The sequence below is a fragment of the Sus scrofa genome, chromosome 13, assembly GCF_054392235.1.
Source record: "Sus scrofa isolate SSC_HxYL_T2T_F1_AM1 chromosome 13, Sscrofa_HxYL_maternal_Yorkshire_Landrace_v2.0, whole genome shotgun sequence".
NCBI lineage: Eukaryota > Metazoa > Chordata > Mammalia > Artiodactyla > Suidae > Sus > Sus scrofa.
In genome coordinates, this window is record NC_139395.1 from 117,508,390 (window position 1) to 117,535,881 (window position 27,492).

The 27,492-nt window shown below is 34.4% G+C and overlaps 1 long non-coding RNA gene across 3 annotated transcripts in view; it reads left to right on the top strand.

Moving 5' to 3' along the window:
* Positions 1 to 27,492, top strand: part of LOC110256329 (uncharacterized) — a 568,755-nt gene that overhangs the window by 125,117 nt on the left and 416,146 nt on the right. The window contains exon 3 of one of the 3 annotated variants that reach the window (XR_014822607.1): positions 912 to 4,788. The exons of 1 other annotated variant lie outside the window; for it this stretch is intronic. This is a non-coding gene — a long non-coding RNA (uncharacterized LOC110256329). Of the gene's footprint in view, positions 1 to 911; positions 4,789 to 27,492 lie in introns of those variants that run through there. One more of the 3 variants, XR_014822609.1, reaches the window with a different exon arrangement.

The following is a 27,492-nucleotide window of genomic DNA, read 5'->3' on the forward strand; positions in this document are numbered from 1 at the left end:
ATAATTTAACCAACTTTAATTTCCTTTTTTTATAATTAAGAAAAGAGGTTCTTACTTATCTTTGTTAAAGAAGAGTGAGATATCTTGGAGTTCTCTAAGAGTAAGCCATTTTTAATTAATAGAATATTTTACTTTTTATATTTTTACTTTGGATATATCTTGGAGTTCTCTGAGTAAACCATTTTTAATTAATAGGATATTTTACTCTTTACCCTTTATATTTTTTAATTAATAGAATATTTAATATAATAATTATTTTATATTTGCAGAAAAATTGAGCAGATAATACAGAATTCTCATATACAAGCAGTATACCTTCTCCATTGTGTCCCTGTTATCAACATTTTGTATGAGTGGGGAACACCTGTTACAATTAATGAACAAATATCTGTATATTATTTTTAATGAAAGTTTATAGTTACATTAAGGATCACTCTTCGTATTACAGTTTCATGGATTTTGACATGTGCATAACATCTTTTATCTACCACTTCAGTGTTATATCGAATAGTTACCACCCTAGAAGTTCCCTGTGCCTTGACTATTTTGATCATACTTTGTGATCCTCCCTCAAATTCCTAGCAAATAATGATTTTTTTATTTTATTGTCTCTGTAGTTTTGCCTTTTCCAGAATGCCGTATTGTCAGAATAGCATAATATGGAGGGTTCCTAGACTCAGTTCTTTGCATAACTATATGCATTCAAGATTCTTCCATGTATTTTTGCACTTTAATTGATCATAGTTTTTTATTGCTGAATAATAGTTGATTGCATGGATATACCACACTTTATTTTTCCATTTATGCGTAGAAGGAAATCTTGGTTGCTCCCAATTTGGTTAGTTATGATAAAGCTTCAATGTGCAGAATTTTATATGGTCATAAGTTTTCTTTTTTTTTTTGGCTTTCAGGGCCCCATTCATGGCATCTGGAGTGCCCCAACTGCAGCCGACACCACAGCTCATGGCAACTCCGAATCCTTAACTCATTGAGGGAGTCCAGGGATTGAACCCACAACCTCATGGTTCCTAGTTAGATTCGTTTCCACTGCCCTGCAGCAAGATCTCCATAAGTTTTCCATTCACTTAGCTGTGTGATTCTTGAGCTGTATCCTAAGACCATATTTAGCATTGTAAGAAACTGCAAAACTGTCCTTCAGTGTATCATACAATTTCATATTCTACCAGCAATGAATGCGAGTTCTGCTATTCCATATACTAGCTAGCATTTGGTGTGGCCAGTGTTTTGTATTTTAGCAGTATAAACACATAGAGTGGTATCCTGTTTTCATCTATCATTTCCTAAATTTCCTAATGATATGTGTTGAGCAGTTTTTACAATGCAAATTTGCCATCTTTATATCCCCTTCAGTAAGATGTGTCTTCACATTCCAGTCCTATTATTTAATGAGGTTGTTTGTTTTCTTAATGTTGAGTTTAAAGAGTTTTCATATATGTTACATATAAGTCTGTATTAGATTCTTCCAGAGAAACACACACTAAAATACATGAGGAGATATATACTTCCTCTACCTTCTTCCTCCCTTTATCCTTCTCCAATTCTTTCTCCTTCTGTTCTTATTATTTTCTATTCAAGCTTCTATAGACAACACTCATTAGAGAAATCTGTCCCTATTTAAACTTGTTAGTGAACTTTGATGTTCATCATGCAAAAAAAAGGCTTTAATTAAAGAATAGGTTATATCAGTAGAAAGAAGGTGAAGGCATAGATTGCCAGAGTCCTTTTCATTAACCAGGACATACTTAGATATCAAATAATGAACTGCCAGGTTTTATAGGTGAAATCCTGGTTCCAGGCAAGTACAGAAAAATTTTCCAGTAGAGTTTTTTAGCCTTAAGTATATAGTCAAGGAGTTCCCGTCATGTGGCGCAGTGGTTAACGAATCCAACTAGGAACCATGAGGTTGCGGGTTCGGTCCCTGCCCTTGCTCAGTGGGTTAAGGATCCGGCGTTGCTGTGAGCTGTGGTGTAGGTTGCAGATGCAGCTAGGATCCCGTGTTGCTGTGCCTCTGGTGTAGGTCGGTGGCTACAGCTCTGATTGGACCCCTAGCCTGGGAATCTCCATATGCCATAGGAGCGGCCCAAGAAATAGCAAAAAGACAAAAAAAAAAAAAAGTATATAGTCAACCTATATTTTTAATAAGTTAAACTGTGTATACACCAACAGTTTATATATCCCCAAACAAAATAGACAAACAGGACTTTGGAACTTTTAGAAGACACTGAAACATTAAATAGCCGTATACATTACTAGCTAGATTATCTAATACTTGGCTAAGAGTTGACACCAGGCATACCAGTATTGCCCAACATAGATAGAGCTGTCCCAGTGCATCCATAATTCTATCTTATTTGATATTGACATCTCCTTGTTGAGAACATAGTTTTCTAATGTGATAGATTAATCCTATATATTCTTATGGAATAAATAACATTAGTATTTATTTTGTAAAATTTCTCCCAACATTCTTTGAAAATATACCATTTTTTCTTTCCATTTCTTTGTAACTTTATGTAGATTACAAATTATCTATATATATTTTTATCACTTTCTCAGGGAAAAACATATGCTTTAAGATTTATTAAAAATAATTTTATACCCTAGTAGCATCAGAACAATTAGAACCTAATCTTTATTTCTAGTAACATTTTCTTGTAAAACAGACCACAACACATTAGACAAATGATGATTCAAAGTCTAAGGCAGAAAAAATTCAAGATGAATCCCAAGCATTATGAAGTGTTAAAAAGTAAAGAAATGTTTAAAAATAAAGCATGGAAGTCTGTAAAAGTATATGGCAGTCAATAAAAGCTGCCAATAGCAAAATCTGATTTGAACAACAAAACAAAAAATAGCATTAAATTAAAGTATAAAAACAATATCCATGGGTCTATTGTAATATAAATGATTGCATTATAAATCAATTCAAGTCAAGAGACAAATCCTTTTTCTAGAAGAATTCCAATTTCTTCTTTAGGAGTATGGAATGTATGTAGTGGGCTTAGTTCCAGAGTATGGAAAGAGAAAAAAGGAAACCTACATTTGTAATGGAAAAACCATGCAAACTGTACTTTGGTCGGACAATCAAGGTTGTTTGTTTTAGTGGGTTTTTTTGGCTTGTCTTTTGCTTTTTAGGTCCACACCCGTGACATACGGAAGTTCCCAGGCTAAGGATCCAATGGAGCTACAGCTGCCAGGCTATACCACAGCCACAGGAACATGGAATTCGAACCACATCTGTGACCTAAAGCACAGCTCATGGCAATGCCAGATGGACCCACTGAGTGAGGCCAGGGATTGAACTAGTATCCTCATAGATACTAGTTGGATTCCTTTCCTGCTGTGCCACAAAAGGAACTCTGAGTATTTGTGTATTTATGATCATCAGTGAACAGTTTATATTCTTGAAATGATCTTATGAAAAGTGTGTTTTCTCTCTGTGGTTTTCTCCAAATCCCATAACACCATGTAACCAGGAGATAAACTGCAGACAAACCAAGTTAAAGAACATTCTACAAATGCTTTAACATTAGTCCTCAAAACTGTCATGATATAAAAATTGTGAGAAACTGTCACAGTAAGAACTGAGGAGACATAACTAAGTGTAATGTGGTATCTTGGATGGGATCTTAGATCATCAAAAGGACATGTGGGTAAATGAAATACAAATGAAACATGGTGCTTGATTAACAGCAATGTACTAATGTTGGTTCCTTAGTTATGACAAATACACCACACTAATATAAGATGTTAATAGTTGGGGTAACTAGGTAAGAGGTATATAGAAACTCACCGTACCATCATTGTAACTTTTCTCTAAATCTAAAACTCTCGTAAAATTAAAATTGTATTAAAATAATTGTTACCATATTTTTTATCCTTTTCAAGCAGTTGTCCCTTATACAAAATATGTGCAATATATTAATGCCACGTGCTGATTTATTTACAAATCAAATAGGGCATATATGTAAGTATTAACCCTAATCCATTAGTTTTCTATCATTGCCTAGTGATTTACCACAGACACAGTGGATTAAAATAATGCCTACTCTTTACCCAATAGTTCTCTATCAGAAGTTTGGCACGTATGTCAAGATTACCTGGTCAGTGACTTTTTGGACTAAAATCAAAGTGTTGATAGGGCTTTAGCCCCTAAAGTCTTGTGATCAGAAGAATTTGTTTTCTTGTATTTGGTCATCTGCTGTGGCCAACCTTAGCCTCTAGCCCATACTCACATCCTCATAACATGTTGACCTCCATCTTTAATTCAGGAATGCTATGTCCAGTGCCTCTCACTATTTATTCAAATATCTGACTTTATTTTCTATTGCTTGCTGGAAAACGGTCTCCACTTTTAAAGGGTTCATGCAATTATATTAGCTTCCAGTCTGCCTGAAAATCCAGGATAATCTTGTTTAATATCAACTCATAGTAGCCTTAATTACATTTGCAAGTCCATTTCTGCCATGTAAAGTAACATATTCATGGATGTGAAAACTCAGAATATTCTCAGTTCTCAAGATTAGAGTGGGAAATACTGAAGGGGAGCACTTTTAGAATATTGCCTAATATACCTGACCACAAGACATATTAATTATCAGGACATTAATTCTTCACAATCATTGATCCTCAAGCAATATTTTCAAAATCTATTTAACTCTATCACCTATAAATCTATATTTGTTTGTCTCTTTGCATTTATCTATATTCACAGATACATGTTATAATGTTTTCTAAAAGTTAATAAAAATAATTCTGGTTGAGAAATGAAGTTTCTTTCACTTTTACATGTATAAAAGTGGGGCCTATGACTAACATGAAATTCTTCAATAATTTAGGTAAGTACATTAAGAAAAGTTATTTTCAAGAATTAGGAACTCCCAGGCTTAAAATCAAATAACACAAAAAATGACTCTATATGCTTTCATATGCTTCTGTTAGAGTATTCTTTCATTGTTTTTCCATAAACTTTTATTGATGATCTCCACAAGCCAGAACCTTGACTTCCATATTGATTTTCTCTAATTAGATTTCTGGAGGAACTTGTAGTTTCAGCACCTGCAGCACATGGAAGTTCCCAGAATAGAGGTCAGATTGGAGCTGTAGTTGCCAGCCTATGCTACAGCCATGGCAACAAGGGATCTGAGCCACATCTATGAATTACACCACAGCTCCCAGCAACACTGGATCCTTAACCCAGTGTGCAAGGTCAGGGATCAAACTTGCATCATCATGGATCCTAGTTGGAAATTTTGCTACCACTGAGCCATGACAGGAACTCCCTGGTGGATTATTATTATGTAGGATTGTACCAGGCAAGAGTAGCCACTCTATAAGTGTTTGAAAGTTTTACTCTGCTGGGAGATAGCTATTTTTGTCTATAATTTTCTTCACTGCCTTCTTCCTGGCAAAACTTAGTGACTACCCATATTTAATATTTTGTGCTTGTTTAGCAACTCGGGTACTTTCCCTGATGTTCATATTAGACTTTTTATTCCATTTGTTTCCTAACATTCAGTTTATATTACTTTATGTACTAACATTACTTTGTCTTGGGCCCCTTCTTCTAGTCTTAGTTTACTCAAATAAGAACTTGGAAAGGCTTTTTGAATGTTGCACTGCATTCGTAGCTTATTGATTTATGATTTAGAAGTTTGCTTATTAATATATTTCATTCGTGAAGCTTTCCCAAATGATTGACTTTTCAGTTATCATCAATGATCCCTTTTTACGCCTGCTAGCAAACACTCTTAAACATGAATTGTATCCAATATTATCACCCATATAATTGTAGACCTACATCTGACCACTTTGTAGAGTCATTGTCAATTCAGCACATATTTCATTTATCTTGACCTTCATTCCCTGTAACAGTCATCATCCCATGTGACATAGTATAAGCACAATATTAACCTTTTAAAACTAAAAACTGTGATGGTCTGTTTACTTCAACTAAGATTGTGGAAGATCCACATCTAGTCTTATTTTGGTAGAGATGGAAACTTAATAGAAATAGCTACATTCATTCTCTTATTCCTGTAATCAGTTTGATCTGGCTGTTAGGGAGCATCGAGGTTGGTGTGTGTCTCCGTAGCAAAGGATTAAGAGATATTTGTGATGTTAAAATTATTCTAGATGATAGGGAGTTCCTGTCATGGCATAGAGGAAAGAAATCTGACTAGGATCTATGAGGATGCAGGTTCGATCCTTGGCCTTGCTCAGTGGGTTAAGGATCAGTGTTGCCATGAGCTATGGTGTAGGCAGCTGATGCAGCTTGGATCTGGTGTTTCTGTGGCTCTGGCATAGGCTGGCAGCAACAGCTCCTATTGGGGACCTCCATATTCTGTGAGTGCAGCCGTTAAAATAAAAATAAAAATAAATACATAAATAAATAAGCAAAAAAGTATTATTCAAGATTATAAATAACTAAATTTAAAAAACAAAATTCACTTTATTTTATTTAGTTCTCAATATTATTGGTCTGAATATTATACCTCATTTACTTCATAGATGTCTCTTAGAATTTTCATAGATTATGGGAAAGAAATAGCATGAATTAAATATTTGTATTGTGATTTGTGCTTATATTTGCTTGAATGAAAGTTCATTTTCTACTGAGCAAAATAAAAGCATTATTACTCAAATTCAGTGGGGCATCAAAAATAGTATTTTTTAATTCAGGAAAGAATTGGAAAATTATTTTGTTTCCTGTAGCATATTTCCGTGAATTTATTAAATAATAAACATAAAAACTGTAAAATCTTAAGTTCAGTGTATTTCACAAAACACAGTCTTTAAGAGCATCTATAACAAGAATAGAACATAACCAGTGCAGATACTTCACCATGTTTTCTTCCCAAGGGAAACATATTTTATAAGCTAATCACTTATCATCGTGATTAGTTGTTTTCATTTTTGGACTTTATATAATGAAGCCATCATATATTTACTTCTTCATTATTGGCATATATCACTAAAAATAATGCCTGTGAGATTCATACATGTGGTTGATATGATTGTGATTTGTTGGTAGTATATTCTACAGTTATGACATACTTAAACACTAAATATTTTGTATATTCCAAATAAGCTACTGTGATAATTCTTGCACACATCTTTTGACAAATATATATATGCATTTCTTTTAGATAATAAATCTGAGATAGGAATTTCCAGGTCACAGAATATGATGCTCAGCTTTAGTAAGTAGCAAAAAACAATTTTTCATCATTGTTTTAGGTCATAACGATTTATATACTTTCTTCCACATTCCTAAAATTTATTTATTTATTTACTGACTTACTATTTTTACAATTCCATTGTGTATATAGTGTTTTTGCATTGGTTTAAATGTACATTTTGCTAATAACTAATCAAATTGAACACATTTAAATATTTTATTGACTACTTATATATCTAGTGATTTTTCTGTTTAAGATTATGTTGGAATCTTTTTATTGCTTTTAAAAAATTTTTATATATTCTAGATGTGAGCTTGAATCCATTTAAAATATTTTAAGCCAATCTATAGATTGCCTTTCCACTACATTCATAGTGCCCCTTAAAAATACTGTTTGTTAATTTTTGTATTGTTTTATTTATACAGTTTTATTTTTCTTCCTGGTATGCTTTTTTCTTGGTCATATTTTTAATAGGTCTTTGCATACCATAAGGTTATGAAGATGTGCTTTTAAACCCCTTATGTTTTATCCATTCACATTTTTATATTACTTTACTTTCTTTTTAAAATTTTTTATTATTTTATTTTTTATTAGAGTATAGTTGATTTACAGTGTTGTGTTAATTTCTGATGTACAGCATAGTGACCCAGTTATACATATATATACATTTTTTCTCATACTATCTTCCATCATGTTCTACCCCAAAAGGTTGCATATAGTTCCCTGTGCTGTATAGTAGGACTTCATTCCTTATCCATTCTAAATGCAATAGTTTGTATCTACTAACCCCAAACTCCTCATCCATCTCACTTCTTCCCCCCTCCCCGCCTGGCAAACAAGTCTGCTCTCCAAGTCCATGATCTGTTTCTGTTTTATAGATAGGCTCATTTATGCTGTATTTTAGATTCTCTAATACCATTTGCATTTGTCTCTGTATTCCCTTGGAATTAACTCCTAGTTATGTTGTGAAATTGGGGTTAAGATGATTACTTTTATATTTGAATGTAAAACTAATGTAGCACTACTATTGAAGTGACCATTCTTTCTCCACCAAAATATAAGTTTATCCTTGTCATTGTAGGGGAGAAAAATTTTTTCTCTACAGTTTTAGATTCTTTTGCCTGGTCTCATAATCAGCTTGGTATAAAACCCATTAATAGGAGAGAAACATTTAATTACACATGTATGGAGGTCTCATAAGTGTAGGACTGAATAAGTGACCAAACAATCTGTTTATAGAAGATTTAGATTAAAAAAAAAATCCATTACTTATGAGGATTTGACAGAAACAAAGTCTTTGCTTAAGGCAGCAAATTAAAAAACAATTAGTGAGGTCTGCTTATACAGCTTTCTTGGTCTGGAGTTCCCTACCCATGGTAGCAAGGATACCCTCCATCCTCCTGTTTTCAGGGAAACAAAGAAAGATCAGATCAGTCTTCTTGTACTAGCTGTTTCTCAAATAACTTTAATTCAAAATAATAATAATGCCACGTTGGCATATTTTTGGGCAACCTGTGCCTTAGCCAGCTAAATAGCATAATTCTGATGACAACATTGAGTGGTGGAAGCATTTAATTAAATGGGAAATAGGGACATTTCAGATTACTGATATAGTCAGATGAACTCTTGAAAAGTACATAATAAACATAAATGAGGAAACTTAGCCCAATATTCAGCCTTTCCAGTTTTTTTCTTAATGAAACAAGTCTCTCAAACTTGACCTGAATGGTCTGTGTTATACCTTGGAGTACCTTTTTTTTTTAGGTTTGGAGGGCTGAGCAAGCACGCGTTGCTGGAGATAAATACAAGCTTTTTGTGACTTATAGACAAGGATTCCAGAATCATCTAATTAGTTGACTGAATAAAATGAAAACACATTTGATTACTGAGCTAATCGGTAGAATTGGACAAGCGTACACTAATTCATACCAAATAAAGCTGATAAGCTATTTAAACATTTGTAGTTTGCTTTCTATTTAGATCTGGAAACTCAAGTAGAGATATTTATGCATTTATTTATGATGAGGCTAGGGATGAAGCACAAAATTAAATCAATTCTACTTTGGATAATCTTTACCCTTTCTCCTTTCTAATTTGCCTCATCTCTTGTGAGAGCTTAAGAGATTTCAAATCAAACTCCCATCTGTTTTATAACTCTCAACATGACTTTACTAATTGTATTTAAAATTTTTGGTAATTAAACTGAAGACCTTCTATCCTAGACTTCTCACACATTTTTGGTTATAACTTTAATGATTTATCTTTCTTTTCATGTTGAATTATAAATTCTTGCTAGATAATGTAGAGTGTTTTGTGTGTGTGTGTGCGTGCGCGAGTTTGTTTTAATAACCCTAAACCAATCTGAATTTTCCAAGGATGAAAACAAAAATCGTTATTCCATTACCTTGAATAGCTCTACAAACTATAGGAGCATTGATTTTAAACCTGTATTAGACTTATTTGCTTTTGCTTCAGTTGTGTTTTTCTTTTCACTGCTATTTTTGTAATTATTTTTTAAAATCTAGATTTATTTGGTCTCAGTTATAGTACTTTCAGTTGAAAATTCTAGTACCATTCTAGTTCTTTTTTTAATGGCTTGATTTCATATATACCAAGTTAATGGATAACCATATACATGAAACTCAGTTTATATAAAACAGAAATATTGGCTATTATTATTTCCTATATCAACTTATTTATTATCAATTTGTTGCTCTTTTTTTCTTTGTATTTGCTTTTTAGCAATGAAGGTAGATGGTTAATGATCAGTTTATGTGGAAAAAATTGGTTTTTTTTTTAATTCCGAGCAATCTCTGAAATGTGTTTTTTGTTTTTGTTTTTGCTTATTTTTTTCATATTCTAATTACATCCTTGATTTTCTTGAATGATGTCATTTCTTAGCATTTGTATAGCTTCCACACTCATGCCCCCAATCATATAGTACAAAGGAAGCATCAGAAAGTTGGGTGATCTTCATTAATGAATATTTTGATGAACTGAGCTCTACAACATCCCTCAGGGTATGGGCTACAATAAGCCATAGTCAGTCAGAATGCCATTTCCTGTGAAGTCCCCTATTTAATTCTAGATGACATCTCAAATAAATAGTAGTTCCTGGCATAAATAGTTGAAAACAACCCATTGTCAGTCCAGAATTCACAGTTTTAGTAATTTCTTGGTTCCCATCCCTAAACCTGAAATGTTTGTAGCTAAAAAAGGAAGAACATCCAACTCCATCCATATTTTCTGCATGTATGTCTGTGTATATGTGTGTGTGTAGGTAGTGAGAGTTTTCTTCCTTTTATCTGAGTTCTGAATCACATTGAAAAGCAGAAAGTAATATTTAATGTAAGAAGATTTTAATTTTTGTTTTCTCTATATTAAGAAAATTAACATGGGAGAGTTCTGTTGTGGTCCAGCGGAAACGAACCAGACTTGTATTTGTGAAGATGTGGGTTCGATCCCAAAACTCACTTGGTGGGTCAAGGATCCAGTGTTGTCATGAGCTGTGGTGTAAGTCACAGATGTGGCTTGGATCCCACGTTGCTGTGGCTGTGGCACTCAGCTAGGACCCTAACTTGCCACGACTGTAGCGTAGGCCAGCAGCTTAGTTCCAATTCCACCCCTAGCCTGGGAACTTCCATGTGCCATGGGTGTGGCCCTAAAAAGCCGGAAAAAAAAAAAAAAAAAGAACATGAGCAAATACTCTAACAAATTTCTTGTTAGCATTACTAAGTTATAATGGTTTACATAATAATTAGCTATTTGAACATTGTCAACTAGACAGTTGGGAAATACTTTAAGATACATTTATTGTGATACTCTTTTTTTTTTTTCCCTTTTAGCCTAGGTCAAATGCAAGTCAATTGAATAAACTGTAAGCTTTCATTAAAATTTGCTCTTAATCATCTACTGATCATAAATTATATATATTTTCCATTATTTCCCTCTTTTTTCAGCATAGTTAAAAATAGATATTTTAAATAGATCAGGCTTCATGCTTCCTTTGAGCCCTTTTAGCATGATTTGAACACACAGAATATAAGCTATAGTTAAAATAAACTGCAGTATTTCTTTTTAGCTATATGGTGAATTTTATCAAGGTTGCCAAGGATGGTCTTACCATCTAATTTTGATTTGACTATTGCAACAATAAATGTGCACTTCAAAACACAAACTTTATAATTGACTGTAAAAATATAAGTTTAAGCCAATTATGCAGTAGAAATGCCAAATTACAGATCATTTAACCTTGAGGAAATTTGATTATATTCTAATGTCTTTTGCTTATTTGCATAATGGAAGAAATATTATAATTTTGAATTGCACATTGAGTTAGATATAAGTACTTTAGGTTATGTGTCTGAAATCAGTGCTAGAGATTGGATATAATTTTATTTTTAAAAACTATTCAAGTAAATTGTTGAACCAGAATCAGAAAATTAAAATGTATCCTTTATCACTCTTTTTTTTTTGTTAATCAATTTCAATGTTTTGTTGCTATTACAATATGGCTAGAAATCCTTATTTAGCTTTTCTGACATATGGATAAAACTTTTTTTTGCATAATTTGTATATGCTAATAATTCTGTGCATTTACATGGTATTAAAATACCTAGCTGGATAGAAAATAACATACAGATATTTGAAATTATGTATAGTAAAGAGCATTCTGTTTAATGAATGAATGTTGTAATATTTCTTCTGATTTATCTAAAGATCATGAAATGCATTACTTTTCCTCCTTCGTTCCTCCTTCCCTCTCTCCTTCTTTCTTTTCTTTTTCTTCCTTTCCTTTCCTTCCCTTCCCTTTGCTTCCTTCCTTCTTCTTCCTTCCTTTCTTTCTCTATTTCTTTCTTTCTTTTCCTTTCTTTCTCTTTCTTCACCTTACAGAAATGCTTTTAACTATAGAACTGAGTGTAGAAATAGTGATGTTTAAGTTCTTGTTTTATGAGCAGTAACATTCTAATATTTTTAGAATTAAATGAAAGTCTGACAAATTGAGGGTTTGGTAATATTATGATTTCCCTATTTATCTTTCTCTAAAATGAAGGTTCTTGTTTTGTTTTGAATTTATACCAAGTACTCAAAATTAACAAAGGAAATATTTATTTTGAATTTGAAGGTATCTATTTAGAGAGTAGAGACAGGTCAGTAGAATCTAGTACAAAAAATAAAGGGACAGCTCAATACTTCATTTTGGAAAATGCTCAAAGTACTTCACAGGGTTATAGGTAAGTGATCTACCATATTTAAATAACCTAGCGTATGACATCTAGTTAGTAAATATTATTTTTACTTTTACTTTGGAATTTTGATCAGTAAAAATTAGAAATATTGTATATTGATGAATGCTGCAGTTTTATTTCTCATTGCACTTGTAACTTCAAATTATCTAATGTTATATAATGTTATAATTTCTCTGTTAATGCATCATCCATTTCTATAGTTTCTATAATATCTTGAGAAGCTAAAATAGTATTGTTTATACCTGAGGAGACAAAATGAACACTGCAAACAATAACATAGTCATCTTCCTTAATATGTAAAGTACGGGTATGATTTCTCAATCTCATACTGATATGGGAAATGACATGCTTTCTTTTACCTTTCTTAATCACAAAACACCATTCTGTAAATGGAAAAATAATTCAAATTACCATTAGAAATCCTCAGTGAAATAATTGTAGAACTACATTAGAGAAAGACTAGCCTTTTCTCTTCCTGTGTTGAAGCTCCCATGACCATACATAATATAGTTTTTGATTTGTAGGGGAAAGGAATGTTCAGGTCCTGGCATAGCACTTGGGGTGTACTACTCAGTCATAATATTGCATGTATCAATGAATAAGTATACCTTGTTATTTCTGACTTAAAAAATGACTTTTGAGGAGTTCCTGTTGTGGCGCAGTGGTTAATGAATCCGACTAGGAACCATGAGGTTGCAGGTTCGATCCCTGGCCTTGCTCAGTGGGTTAACGATCCAGCGTTGCTGTGAGCTGTGGTGTAGGTTGCGGACACGGTTTGGATCCTGAGTTGCTGTGGCTCTGGCCTAGGCCGGAGGCTACAGCTCCAATTCGACCCCTAGTCTGGGAATCTCCATATGAATTCTGTTATGAAATTCAGATTAGGATGTGGAATATTTGTTTGAAAATACCTAACATTTTAAAAGAAGTATCAGAAAAATCTTATGGAAATGACTACATCATTTTGTCTTCGAAGAAAAACATTGGATTAATGTTTTATAGTTCTCAGCTTATAAGTCTTTTACCTCCTTGGTCAGGTTTACTCCCAGGTATTGAATTTTTCTGGGTGTGAATTTAAAAGTCATTGTATTTTTGTATTCCATTTCTAATGTTTCATTTTTAGTATACAGAAATGTGAACAATTTCTGAATGTTAATCTTGTATCCTGCTACTTTGCTGAATTTGTTTATCAGTTCGAGTAGTTTTTGTGTTGAGTCCTTATGGTCTTCTATACATAAAATCATGTCGTCTGCAGTCAGTGACAGTTTTACCTCTTCTCTTCCAATTTGGATACATTTTATTTCTTTTGCTTCCCTATTGTTGTGTCTAGGCCTTCCAATACAATATTTAATAAAAGTGGTGAGAGTGGGCATCCTTGTCTTCTTCCAGATTTTAGCGAGAAGACTTTCAGGTTTTCTCCACTGAGTATTATATTTGCTGTGGGTTTGTCATAAATAGCTTTTATTATGGTATGTTCCCTCTATCCCCACTTTGGTAAGAGTTTTTAATCATGAATGGATGTTGGATTTTGTCAAATGCTTTTTCTGCATCTATTGAGATGATCATGTGTTTTGTGACTTTTCTTTTGTTAATGTGGTGTATGACATGACATTGATTGATTTGCTTATGTTGAACCATCCTTGTGAACCTGGGATGGATCCCACTTGGTCAAGGTTTATAATATTTTTAGATGCTGTATTTGGTTGGCTAAAATTTTATTGAGAATGTTTACATATACATTTATCAAAGATATTGGCCTATAATTTTCTTTTTTGGTAGTATCTTTGGTTTTCATACTAGGGTTCATAGAATGTCTTTGTGAGTGTTCCTTCTTCAACCTTTCGGAAAAGTTTAAGGAAGATGGTATAATTTCCTCTTTGTATGTTTGGTAGAATTCACCTGTGAAGCCATCTGATCCTGGACTTTTATTTGTAGGGCGTGTTTTGATTACATATTCAATTTCATTTATAGAGATTGGTATGTTCAGTTGATTAATCAAGGAAATTAAAGAGGATTCAAAGAAATGGAAAGATATTCCATGTTCCTGGGTTAGAAAAATTGTTATCATAAAGATGGCCATACTCCCCAAAGCAATCTACAGATCCAGTGCAATCCCTATCAAATTACCCATGACATCTTTTCACAGAACTAGAACAAACAATCCAAAAATTTATGGAACCACAAAAGAGCCAGAATTGCCAAAGCAATCCTAAGGAGCAAAAACCAAGCAGGAGGCATCACTCTCCCAGACTTCAGGCAATATTACAAGGCCACAGTAATCAAGGCAATGTGAGAAGTTCCCGTTGTGGCTCATGGGCTAACAAATCCCACTAGCATCCTTGAGGACTCAGGTTCAATCCCTGGCCTACCTCAGCGGGTTAAGGATCTGGTGTTGCCATGACTGTAATGTAGGTCACAGACATGGCTCGGGATCCCATATTGCTATGGCTGTGGCATAGAATGGCGGGTACGGCTCCAATTCTACTCCTAGCCTGGGAACTTCCATATGCCGCAGGTGCGGCCCTATAAAGAAAACAAACAAACAAAAAAGACAGTGTGGTACTGGTACCAAAACAGACATACAGACCAGTGGAACAGAATAGAGAAACCAGAAATAAACCCACAGCTATGGTCAATTAATCTTTGACAAAGGAGGCAAGAATATAAAATAGGAAAAAGACAGTCTCTTCAGCAAATGGTGCTTGGAAAACTGGACAGCTGCATGTAAATAATGCACAAAACAAACCAAAATGGTTTAAAGACTTAAACATAAGACAAGACACCATCAAACTCCTAGAAGAGAACATAGGCAAAACATTCTCTGAAATCAACATTACAAATGATTTCTCAGGTCAGTCTCCCAAGGCAAAAGAAATAAAAGCAAAAACCAATGGCACCTAATTAAACTGACAGGCTTTTGCACAGCAAAGGAAACCATTAAAAAAAAAAAAAGAAAGAAAGAAAAACAAAAAGACATCTTACAGAATGGGAGAAAATAGTTTCAAATGATGGAACTGACAAGGGCTTTAATCTCTAAAATATACAAACCGCTTATATACCTCAACAGCAAAAAAGCCAACAACGCAATGGAAAAATGGGCAAGAGACCTGAATAGACATTTTTACGCAGAAGACGTACAGATGGCCAACAAGCACATGAAAAAAAATGCTCAACATCACTGATTATTCAAGAAATGCAAATCAAAACTACCATGAGATACCACCTTACACCAGTCAGAGTGGCCGTCATTAATAAGTCCACAAATAACAGATGCCGGAAAGGGTGTGGAGAACAGGGATCCCTCCTACTCTATTGATGCAAATATAAATTGGTACAATCACTATGGAAAACAGTATGGAGATACCTCAGAAAACTAAATATAGAACTACCACATGACCCAGCAATCCCATTCTTGGGCATATATCCAGACAAAACTTTCCATGAAAAAGACATATGCGCCTACATATTCATGTCAGCACTATTCACAATAGCCAAGACATGGAACCAACCTAAATGTCCATCAGCAGATGAATGGATTAAGAAGATGTGGTATATATACCCAATGGAATACTACTTAGCCATAAAAGATCAAAACAATGCCATTTGCATCAACATGGATGGAATTAGAGTCTCTCATACTAAGTGAAGTAAGTTAGAAAGAGAAAGAAAAATACCATATGATATCACTAATATCTGGAATCTCATATATGCTGCAGATTAACCTTTCCCCTGAAACAAAAATCAAGGACTTGGAGAACAGACTTTGATTGTCAAAGGGGAGGGGGAGGGAGTGGGACAGACTGGAAATCTGGGGTTAATAAATGCAATCTATTGCCTTTGTAATAGATAAGCAATGAGATCCTGCTGTATAGTACTGGGAACTATATCTAGTCACTTATGATGGAGCATGGTGGAGAATAACATGGGAAAAAGAATGTATAGATGTATGTGTGACCGGGTCACCTGCTATACAGTAGAAAATTGACAGAACACTGTAAACCAGCTATAGTGGGACAAATAAAAATCATTTAAAATAAAAGAAAAACATTAGAGAGTAATGGTGAAACTTAGATACAAAAAACATATCTGAAGCATTATGGATTTCTTTTCACATGCTCATTGCACACGAAGACAAGTCAATTTTGATATTTCGAATTTGCCTGAGTTTGAAAATAAAGGTAATGAAGACTCAACATTGATACAATTTGAGGAAAATATTAGATCTAAATTGTTTCTTTTGAATTTTTAATTTGGAATATTCATGTTTTATATGTGATTATTCATTCATAAAAGAACATGGTATTTATCAAATAAAATGAAGTCTTGCTTGCCTACTGTCAGGTGATTCATTAAATAGAATTTTAGAATTATTTTTTCATAGGTGGACATCATGTTTTAGGCTTTCTATTTTTTTCCCCATCTGCACATACAGTCTGTGACTAGACATGCATTCATTAAGATATAACTTATGCCAAGGGAAAAGGTCAAAATGAAGGTGTCTCAGCATTGCCTTATGGTTGAATTGACCCCACTGTCATTCTACACCTATAAGTGTCCAATAAATTTCCATATTTAGAAATATGTAGATATGGAGTACTCAGTTGTGTTGGCATCTTCACAGCTGTTCTACTTCTTTTTGGCAGATTTACTGTCTCTTGGCCAATTCACAATGAGACAGATTCAAGAGCTTTTAATTGTGCAATATTTTCATTATCTTAAGCGATAGAAATTTGAATGGGGTCAGTATCAAAGGGCATGATTTCAGTTTACATTTTTTTTCCTTTTTTTTTTAAATTGTTATTTCCCCAATACAATTTTTTTTCTACTGTACAGCATGGTGACCCAGTTACACATACATGTACACATTCTTTTTTCTCGCATTATCATGCTCCATCATAAGTGAACAGACATATTTCCAAGTGCTACACAGCAGGATCTCATTGCTAATCCATTCCAAAGGCAATAGTTTGCATTTATTAACCCCAAGCTCCCAATCCACCCCACTCCCTTCCTCTCCCCCTTGGCAACCATAAGTCGTTCCATAGAAAATCAGGGGCTTGGAGCATTGCAGCTTTACATTTTTATATCTAAAAATCATTTAAATAAAATGCCAAAACCAACGAAAATATTTTTTCTCAGTAATATATTTCTGTTTCAAGAGTGAAAAAGTTTCAACTTATATAGTTTTTATTCAAACTCCCACTTAGAAAAAAAAATATATTTTGAGCTACTAATCTTTGTATTAATAATTAATAATCTACAGTGCTAAGTATCCAACTTTTAAAGCAATGGAGAGAATGTTTAGCCTTGACTTGTACAGTTACACAAATAAATAATTAACATATTAGAAATTTTAATTCTTAATATAATATTTTTCAAGATAATTATTATTATTATTTTTTTTTTTTTTGTCTTTTTGCTATTTCTTGGGCTGCTCCCGCGGCATATGGAGGCTCCCAGGCTAGGGGTCAAATCGGAGCTGCAGCCGCCAGCCTACACCAGAGCCACAGCAACACAGGATCCGAGCCGCGTCTGCAACCTACACCACAGCTCACGGCAACGCCGGATCATTAACCCACTGAGCAAGGGCAGGGACCGAACCCGCAACTTCATGGTTCCTAGTCGGATTCATCAACCACTGTGCCATGACGGGAACTCCAAGATAATTATTTAAGCTAATAATGTTTTTTTTCCTTGTTTCATTAAACAGGAAACCAGTAGAAATAATTTTCTATACTCATATGACCTCATAGGATACAATTTCTCATATAAACCTAGCTCCAAAAAATGTAGTTTGAAAATTAGAATAGTATTTTCTCCATGGTAATATGTACATTTAATCATAATGGTATTTTTGAGAGGATTTACAGTGACTTTCTCAATTATATTTTCATTTTTATCCTGCACTCACGTGGTCCTGTTTCATCAGTCTTATACGATGGTCATGTAAAATGAGTTTCTATTATGATCAACAATTGAGGAATATTATACTCTTACAGCAAATGAAATCTTATTGATTATGAATCTGTATTCTGTGAGTCCGCCTCCAACAGATCTCACTATCGAATTCTCAGAGGAAGACAGGAGAGCTTCTGGAATTTTTCGTCAATATGTTTAGAATAAGAAAAAAAGATTTTTAGTCTAGAATTCAGTAGTTAGTCCATATCCAGAAACTCAACTTAAAGAAACACTGTCCTGCATTGATGACAGTCTGCCTGCTCTGAATGAATTTTCAGAGAATTACTTGTTCTTTGAATAACAGGAATTCATGCTAAATCTAAGCTTTATTGTTTTATATAAGGCCCTGAATAAGTGAGTTATCTGCTAACAGGAATTCAAACAAGTCAAAAAAAAAAAAATCAGATGATTTAACTGCAAAAATTTGAAGTTTTGCAAGAGCATTATATTGCAAGCATTTGAATTAGGTAGAATAACATGTGTATGATCAATATGCATTTAAGTGTTAATTTAGTAAGAGTCCTAAACTTGCCATTAATGACTGTACAAAAGAGAACCATTTGAAAAACTAATTACTGATTTTACTGTTTAAAATGGATTGCTGATGAGTTACTATTCCTCTTATTATAATCAACATAAAAGTTTAAAAAGGAAAAAAATATGTTTTTCTTTGCCTACTCTTATCAAATGTATAATAAAATCTCTAATTTAAATTATATAATTCATCAGTAAAATTCATAGTACTAAGTTCAGATTTAAATCTTTCCTCACTCAGTAAATTTTAATTAAGTTCTGTACTTGTCCCAAAGAATTTTGAATATATTTACTCTATAGCAGGATTTTTTAAACTCATCATATGAAGATCTCTTTAAAAATTCAGGGTTAGATTCAAGAGTTCCATGGTGGAGCAGGAGATTCTTTTTTTTTAATTCCTAATGAATTTTATTGCATTTATAGATGTACAACAATCATCACAACCAAATTTTACAGCATTTCTATCCCAAACCCTCAGTGACATAATTGACAGTATATGGAATAATGTAATATATTCCACATAATATATGACGAATAATATGATATATATAGACAATGACTCATTAGAAAGTCTGAAAAGATGCTATATTTAGTGTTGAATTAACGTGGGTATTTCTGTTGAGCTAATGACCTACAAGGATATTAGCGAGTAGGTTGGCCCAAATTTTAAGGGCCAAATTAACAGACGGCTTTTGTACCTTATAATTTGCAAAAACAAAAAAATCTTTACAGTAGAGAAAATTTTTGTTTTCTTTTAAAAACAATTCATAAAGGCATATTCAGGATGAGTTAAGCTAGAAGGTCTGGTGACAATGAAAGAAGATAGAACACACTCAAGATAGTTCAAATGAGAGAAGATAAGTGTGAGGAATGAAACATAGCCAATATTAACAGAGATTGCTGGATTTTATTAATACCCAGTAACTGGTGATTTGGTATCAGAATCAGAAAGAAGGGGCAATAAATTATGATACCAAATTTTTTATTTAAGGATATAGGATTAAGGGATGACAGCATTAAAAATTATCATATGTCAAAACCTTTGTTCTTATTAAAATAGAGCTACTACTGCCCATAAACTCAGTAATTATTCCATCTCTGTATTATTAAAGTTAATAGATGATAATTGCCAAGTCACATACTACAAATCTTTTTTTTTAATATTATGCTGGTCAAAATACCTTTGTTTAAAAATAGAAATGTTTTCCATAGGCCTCAGAATTTTAAATAAGCACATTTTCTTCAGTGTGATCATTAAAAAGGAGATGATTTTAATTTTTGTTGTTTTTTTGTTTGTTTTGTTTTAGGGCTGAACCCAAGGCATATGGAAGTTTCCAGGCTAGGGGCTGAATCAGAGCTGTAGCCACTTGCCTACACCACAGCCACAGCAATGCAGGATCTGAACCATGACTGTAACCTACACCACAGCTCACAATGCTGGATCCTTAACTGACTGAATGATGCCAGGGATCGAACCTGTACCTCATGGATGCCGGTCAGATTCATTTCAGCTGAGCCATAATGGGAACTCCAAATTTTTGTTCTTTTATTTTGCCTGTTACTTATAAATTTTTTCTACTGGGCCTTTGGTAGTTTTATTTTGAACTGGAAAAAAAAAACTTTCTGATATAATTGGACAATTTCTACTTTTACTGGACTCTGTAATTGATGTTCAGCAATAAGAGTGCAAATATTATCAAAAGGTTAACATACACAGTTGTAGGCATATAGAGGATAAGAGAGTTTATGATTTCTATGGATAATAACTAAGATTAAAAATATGTACTAAAATTTAAAGTCAGAAATTAACTATGTACTACAATTTTCTCTTTTTAAGAGAAGAAAAAAATTATAAATCTTTCTTATATATTTTCTGAACTCAGCTGTAGTTTACAACAATGTAAAAAGCAAAATATTTTGTCCAAAAAAATGAGTAGAAATATAAAGCATTTCTTTCAGTAGTATACAGCAATATTTACAATAGCTAACAGCATGACTTTCAGAAACTTGAGCATATAATAGCAATTTGTTATTTTTCTCCAAGTTCATTGACACTGTCAAGGCATATTTAACTCAGCAGGAGAATTTAAATTTCATACTTGGTGATTTCATGAAGCATTCTTCTTACCCCGAGGTTTCAGCTAAGAACTCCTGTTTTATTTCTTTCAATAAATTACCATCTATTCATGTCTCATGGCTTCATTATAATGTTCAGATGCAAATAATCAAAACACCACCTGCTTTCAAACTATATAAAAGTTTACTTCTCATTTGTAATTTGGATAATGGCTGAGGAAATGTTTATGAATATAATCTCTATGGGCAAGCAGAGTCAGAGAGTTTGGTTGGAATTACTTGTGGTATAAGATGATCTGTTTTATCAGTTGGCTTGGATTTAAATTTGTTGTGTTCTATTAGACTATTATTACTAATAATAAATCTAAGTAAAATAAAACTAAAGAAAACTAAAATAAAATGGAATAATGGCATTTGGATTTTAATAACTAAAAGGAAAAGAAAACAATTTCTTTAGTAGGAACTGTGTGCTTGTATCAGTTTTATTCTCTTTCTACTTGATGGAGAACATCTCCTTCAAATCAGGTACATAATATATGGTACTATAATTCCTCTTTACCTATCCCAGCCCCAAACTAGATTCCTCCACATGCTTATAAATTATTATTATAATACATTCTTCTAATTCATGCACCAATGAGGCTTAAAATCATCTTTCATTATATACCTTCTTTAATGTTTATAATGTTAATACTATTTATTAAATCTGTATGTTACCCAAGTTTTGTGCTAAGTACTACACACACTATCCTTGTACTGGCAATCAAATACAAAAAAATAAAATAAAGATAGATATAATACTTAATTTAGTAATTATCATTAAAGTAGGTATCATCTTGTCCATAGCATGTCATCTACATTTATAGCAAAGGAAACTGCACTTTGGTTATTTATCTTTCCCAAACAGGGCACACACCATGTAAAAACTGGAGCTGATATTTCCTTTCACTGTATTACATTGTTTCCATCCCTTATATTTAAACATTGAACATATGCTATAAATTATATCTTATTTTCTTCTAATATGACTTGGACTCATGTTTTTTATCTATTTGCCTTTCATGGACCTAGGTCCAGAATTCTTACAGTTCATACTTAATTTGCTTCCATAACTGCTCTAAGATCATCTCCCTACTTCCACCCTCATCCAATTTTCCATTGCCAGCTAGAATCCCTCAGGTCTAAAAATTCCATTTACTTAGTATAATTCCATAAAGCATGAAATTTGATGTTTACTTTCAAAGCATGTTGAAGCTCCCAGGCTAGGAATGGAACTCATGCTGCAGGTGCAACCTGTGCCACAGCTGCAGCAACACAAGATCCTTAACCCACTGAGCCATACAGGAACTTTCTCAAAGCCTTTCTTAATTTTGGATTATTGTTTATTAAATACATTTCCCATTTCTATTACTGTTGGATATGTAAAAATTAATAAAAGGGAACCTCATTAAAATGGAGTTTGAGTGGACAAGATGGAGAGCTCTCATGCAATATCACTAAGTGTTAATTACAGGAAAAAATGTCAATGACAGACCCCAAAATAAAAATCATCAACATAAAATAATTATCAATTACTGGGCCCAAGAAGGAAAGATTGTATCTCCTACAAGAAATTGACTACCCCAGCAACTAAGCCAAAGAGAACTCTCACATTTTTCAATAGACTTTTAGTCAAAACACACCTTCTCAACTTCTTCCTTTTTTCTATATAAGACAATGATTTTCTCCTTTGTTGGACCTGCCTATTGTTTTTGCCATGGCTTGCTTCTTCTGTATTTCAATTCTCTGCTTTTCTGGAATAAACCCATATTTATTGGTAAAAAGAATTGACTTTTATTTATAAAGTCAACAGATATTAGATATCTGGAGGCAGGATGAAGATGGCAGAGGACTAAGATCAGGCACTCACCTTTTCCCACAAACAAATAAAAACATAAAATAAAATCTACATGTAGAACAATTTTCAAAGGACATCTACTGAATGCTGGCAGAAGACCTTAAACCTCCAAAAAGGTCAAGAAACCCTCCAAATAACTATAGAGAACACAAGGGGGAAAAGAGAGAGAGAAGAGGGGGGAAAAAAAAAAAAGGATCAGGATGGGACCAGCACTCCTGAGAGGGAGATATGAAAGAGGAAAGGAACCTACCCTAGGAAGCAACCTAACTGATGGTGTGATTATCCAAATTTGAGGGACCTCAAAGGCTTAGAGAAAAGCATAGCAACAAGACTGTGGAGAGCAAAGCAGAGAGAGAGCCACACAGACCATCAGTACAACTTCCCTGGACACCAGATCCTGAGATGCTTAGGTGGTGGTTGGGCACTGAGACACTGAGGTCTCTAGGTTCTGGGGAGAGAGAGGTCTATAGTTTGCTGTATGGAAACAGCATGAAGGGCTAGGTAGTGGTGTGCCAGGGGCAGGGGAGTGGAGCCCCACACCTGTGGGAACCTGGGGAGAGGACTAGCTCCGCAGGAGAAGCAAAGCCATCATTTTGGGGGAGGACCAGAGGAGGAGGGGATGACTTCAATAGGAATATCTTTCTCTTCATGCACAGACTCTCAAGAGGGCGGGGCATGTCTTGCACAGGCAAAGGGTGCCCACGCACCTCTTGCACATGCTAAGGGCAGTGAGGTACATCCTGCATGGGCTATGGGCAGTGGGGGAAAGCCACCACAGCCATCTCAGACTCCAGAAGTGGCCATGGCCTGCCATGACTAACAGTCTGTGAACAGGCACCTACTATGGCCCCAGTCACCACAGAGATTGACATAGCAGAGTTTACTATAACCAAGTGCCATCCATTGTTGCTGTAATCCCTCTGGGAATGCACACACCCTGCTGCTGCTGCCACTGCCTAATGCTCTGGGCACCGCCTACACATGTCTGAGGGTCAATGCCACTTCCTAGGGCCCTGTGACAAGGATCAGCCTAAGTTACCTTCTGGGTGGTCCTTCCCACTGTCAAGGGCCTAGCAAACAGGCACAGGCTACTAGCCAGCCTATCGCCTCCATCTTCCTGGATGCAAGTGCAAGCTATACACCAGCATGGGGATAACAGCCTGGACACACAGAGGAAAGAGACAACAAGCATCCAAACCAAAAGCAGTCCTCTTGCCAAACAATAAAAATAATTATTATAATAATTATAATAATAATAAGCCCTAAAAAACTACCCAAGCGTGGTCTTCCATATACATAGCCCACAAGATTAAAGTAGTTGTTTTGCCTAAACTCACAGAATAAGAAAAATAGAAGCAAAGTGAAGAAGCTCAGGAACCATTCATAGTTAAAAAAAGAGGAAAATTCCCATAAAGGAGCAAACAATGAAAAAAACATAAGCAGTCTATTAGACATGGAGTTCAAAAAGGAGATAATGGAAATACTAAAGGAATTAAGAATGAATATGAAGCAATTAAGAGCAGATATGAACAGTAATTTAGGTTACATTAGAAAGCAACTAGAGAATATAAGGAGGAGCCAAGAAAGATCGGAAAACTCATTTCCAGAGACAAAAGTTGAGTTAAAAGCACTGAAGAGCAGAATGAATAATGCAGAGGAATGAATTAGTGGCTTGGAAGGTAGAATAATGGAAATCACCCAATCAGAACAGCAGACAGAAAACTAAATGAAAAAACAAGATCTATGGGATATGATATGGGGCAGTCTATGCATAATAGGTATTCCAGAAGTAGGAAAAAAATAAAAAGGGATAGAAAATACATTTGAAGAAATTATGGCTGAAAGCTTTCCAAATCTAAAGCAAACATATATCAAGATACAGGAAGCACAGTGGGTGCTAAACATGTTGAACCCAAACAGGCCCACACTAAGACATGTTATAATAAAAGTGGCAACATTTAAAGATAAAGATAGGATTCTAAAGCCAGCAAGAGAAAAACAAAGAGTTAATTATAAGGGAACTCCCATAAGGCCATCAGCTGATTTCTCTGCAGAAACACTACAGGCCAGAAGAGAGTGGCAAGATATATTCAGAGTTCTAAAAGGGAAAAATTTGCATCCTAGAATACCCTACTCAACAAGAATATCATTTAAAATAAAAGGAGAAATAAAGAATTTCTCCAACAAACAAAAGCTAAAAGAGTACAACAGTACTAAACCCATTCTAAAAGAAATAGTGAAAGGTCTCCTCTAAATAAAAAAAAAGGGGGGTAAGAAGAAATAAGATGCAGGAAATCACAATTGTAAAGCCATCGCTTAAATAAGCCAGCACACAGAACCAAAAACAAACAAAAAAAATTATAAAAGTGACAATAAACACAAGAAATAGCAAAAGGATAAACATGAATATGTTAAAAAATGACATACATATTATAAAATGTGGGGATGGGAAGTAAGAAAATGTAGACTTTTTTTTTAGAGTACTTTTCAGCCTATATGGCTGACTATCAGAATAAATCAGGCAGGTACAGGAAGTGGTTAAAATATTTGAAAAACAGGACAACCATCAATCAAAACCAAGCAATACATTCACAAAATCTAAATGGAAGAGGACGCAGAATAAAATAAAAGGAAATCATCCAACCACAAAAAGAAAGGATCAATAGAGTTCCCATTGTGGCTCAGTGGAAATGACTCTGACTAGCATCCATGAGGACACAGTTTCCATCCCTGGCTTGCTCAGTGGGTTAAGGATCTGGCATTGCCATTAGCTGTGGTGTAGGTGCAAATGCAGCTCACATCTGGCTATGTCATAGGCCAGTGCCTATACCTCCAATTTGACCCCTAGCCTGGGAACCTCCGTATGCCATGAGTGCAGCCCACCCCCAAATTGAAATAAAGGTTTAAAATGGCAATAAATATATATTTATCAATAATTTCCTTAAATGTCAATGGACTGAATGCTCCAATCAAAAGACATAGAGTGGCAGACTGGTTAAAAAAACAAGATCCTGCAATATGCTGCCTACAAGAGACTCACCTTAGTGCAAAGGACACTAAGTGAGGGGACTGAGAAAATGAGGGGACTGAGAAAGATACTTCATGCAAATGGAAAAGATAGGGAAGCAAGAGTTGCACTACTCATATTAGACAAAATAGACTTTAAAACAAATGCCATATGGAAAGACAGGAAGAACACTAATGTTAAAAGGATCAATTCAAGAAGAGGATATTGAACTTATCAATATATATGTTCCTAATACAGGAGCACTCAAACACATACAAGAAATACTAACTGACATAAAAGGAGAAATTGATGGGAAGGGAGACTTTAACACCCCACTCAGATCAGTTGACAAATCCTATAGACAGAAAATCAATGGCTGCAATAGAAATTGCACAATAGAAAAGTTACACTTAATTGGTATTTTCAGGACATTACATTCAAAAAAATAAGAATACACATTCTTTTCAAGTGCTCATGGAACATTCTCAAGGGTTGATGACATACTGTGGCACAAAACCTCAACAAATTTAAGAGTATAGAAAATATTTCAAGTACCCTCTTTGACAACAAAGCCATGAAACAAGAAATCAACCAAAGGCAAAAAATGAGGAAAAAAAATGACTACCTGGTGCCTAAAAAACTTTGTGCTAAAAAACTGATGGGTCAAGAAGGAAATCAAAAGATAAATTAAAAAATACCTTGAGAGGAGTTCACATTGTGATTCAGCAGTAAAGAATTCTGAATAGAATCCACAAGGATGCAGGTTTGACCTCTGGTCTCACTCAGTGGGGTAAGGATCTGTCATTGGCTGTGAACGGTGGTGTAAGTCACACATGTGACTCAGATCTAGCCTTGCTATGGCTGTAGTGTAGGCCAGCAGCTACAGCTCCCATTTGACCCTTAGCCTTGTAACTTCCATATGCCACACCTACAACCCTAAGAAGCCAAAAAAAAAAAAAGAAAAAAAAAATTGAGGCAAATGATAATGAAAATTTAACCATTCAAAATCTATTGGATGCCACAAAACCTGCTCTTAGAGCAGTTTATATCAATACAGGCCTTCCTCAAAAAAGAAGAAAAATCTTGTTTTCTTTTAACCTAACGCCTAAAAGAATTAGAAAAAGAAAAACAAGGGAGTTCCCATGGTGGCACAGTGGTTAACGAATCCGACTAGGAACCATGAGGTTGCGGGTTTGATCCCTGGCCTTGCTCAGTGGGTTAACGATCCGGCATTGCCGTGAGCTGTGGTGTAGGTCGCAGACACGGCTCGGATCCCGCGTTGCTGTGGCTCTGGCATAGGCTGGTGGCTACTGCTCCAATTAGACCCCTAGCCTGGGAATCTCTATATGCTGCGGGAGCGGCCCAAGAAATAGCAAAAAGACAAAAAAAAAAAAAAAAAAGAAAGAAAAAAGAAAAACAAGCCAAACTAAAGTCAATAAACGGAAGGAAATCATAAAGATTAGAGAGGAAACAGTAAAATAAAGATTAAAAAAAATAGGAAAAAAATCAGTAAAACCAAGAGCTCTCCCAGACTTCAGACAGTGTTACAAAGCTACAGTAATCAAGGCAGTG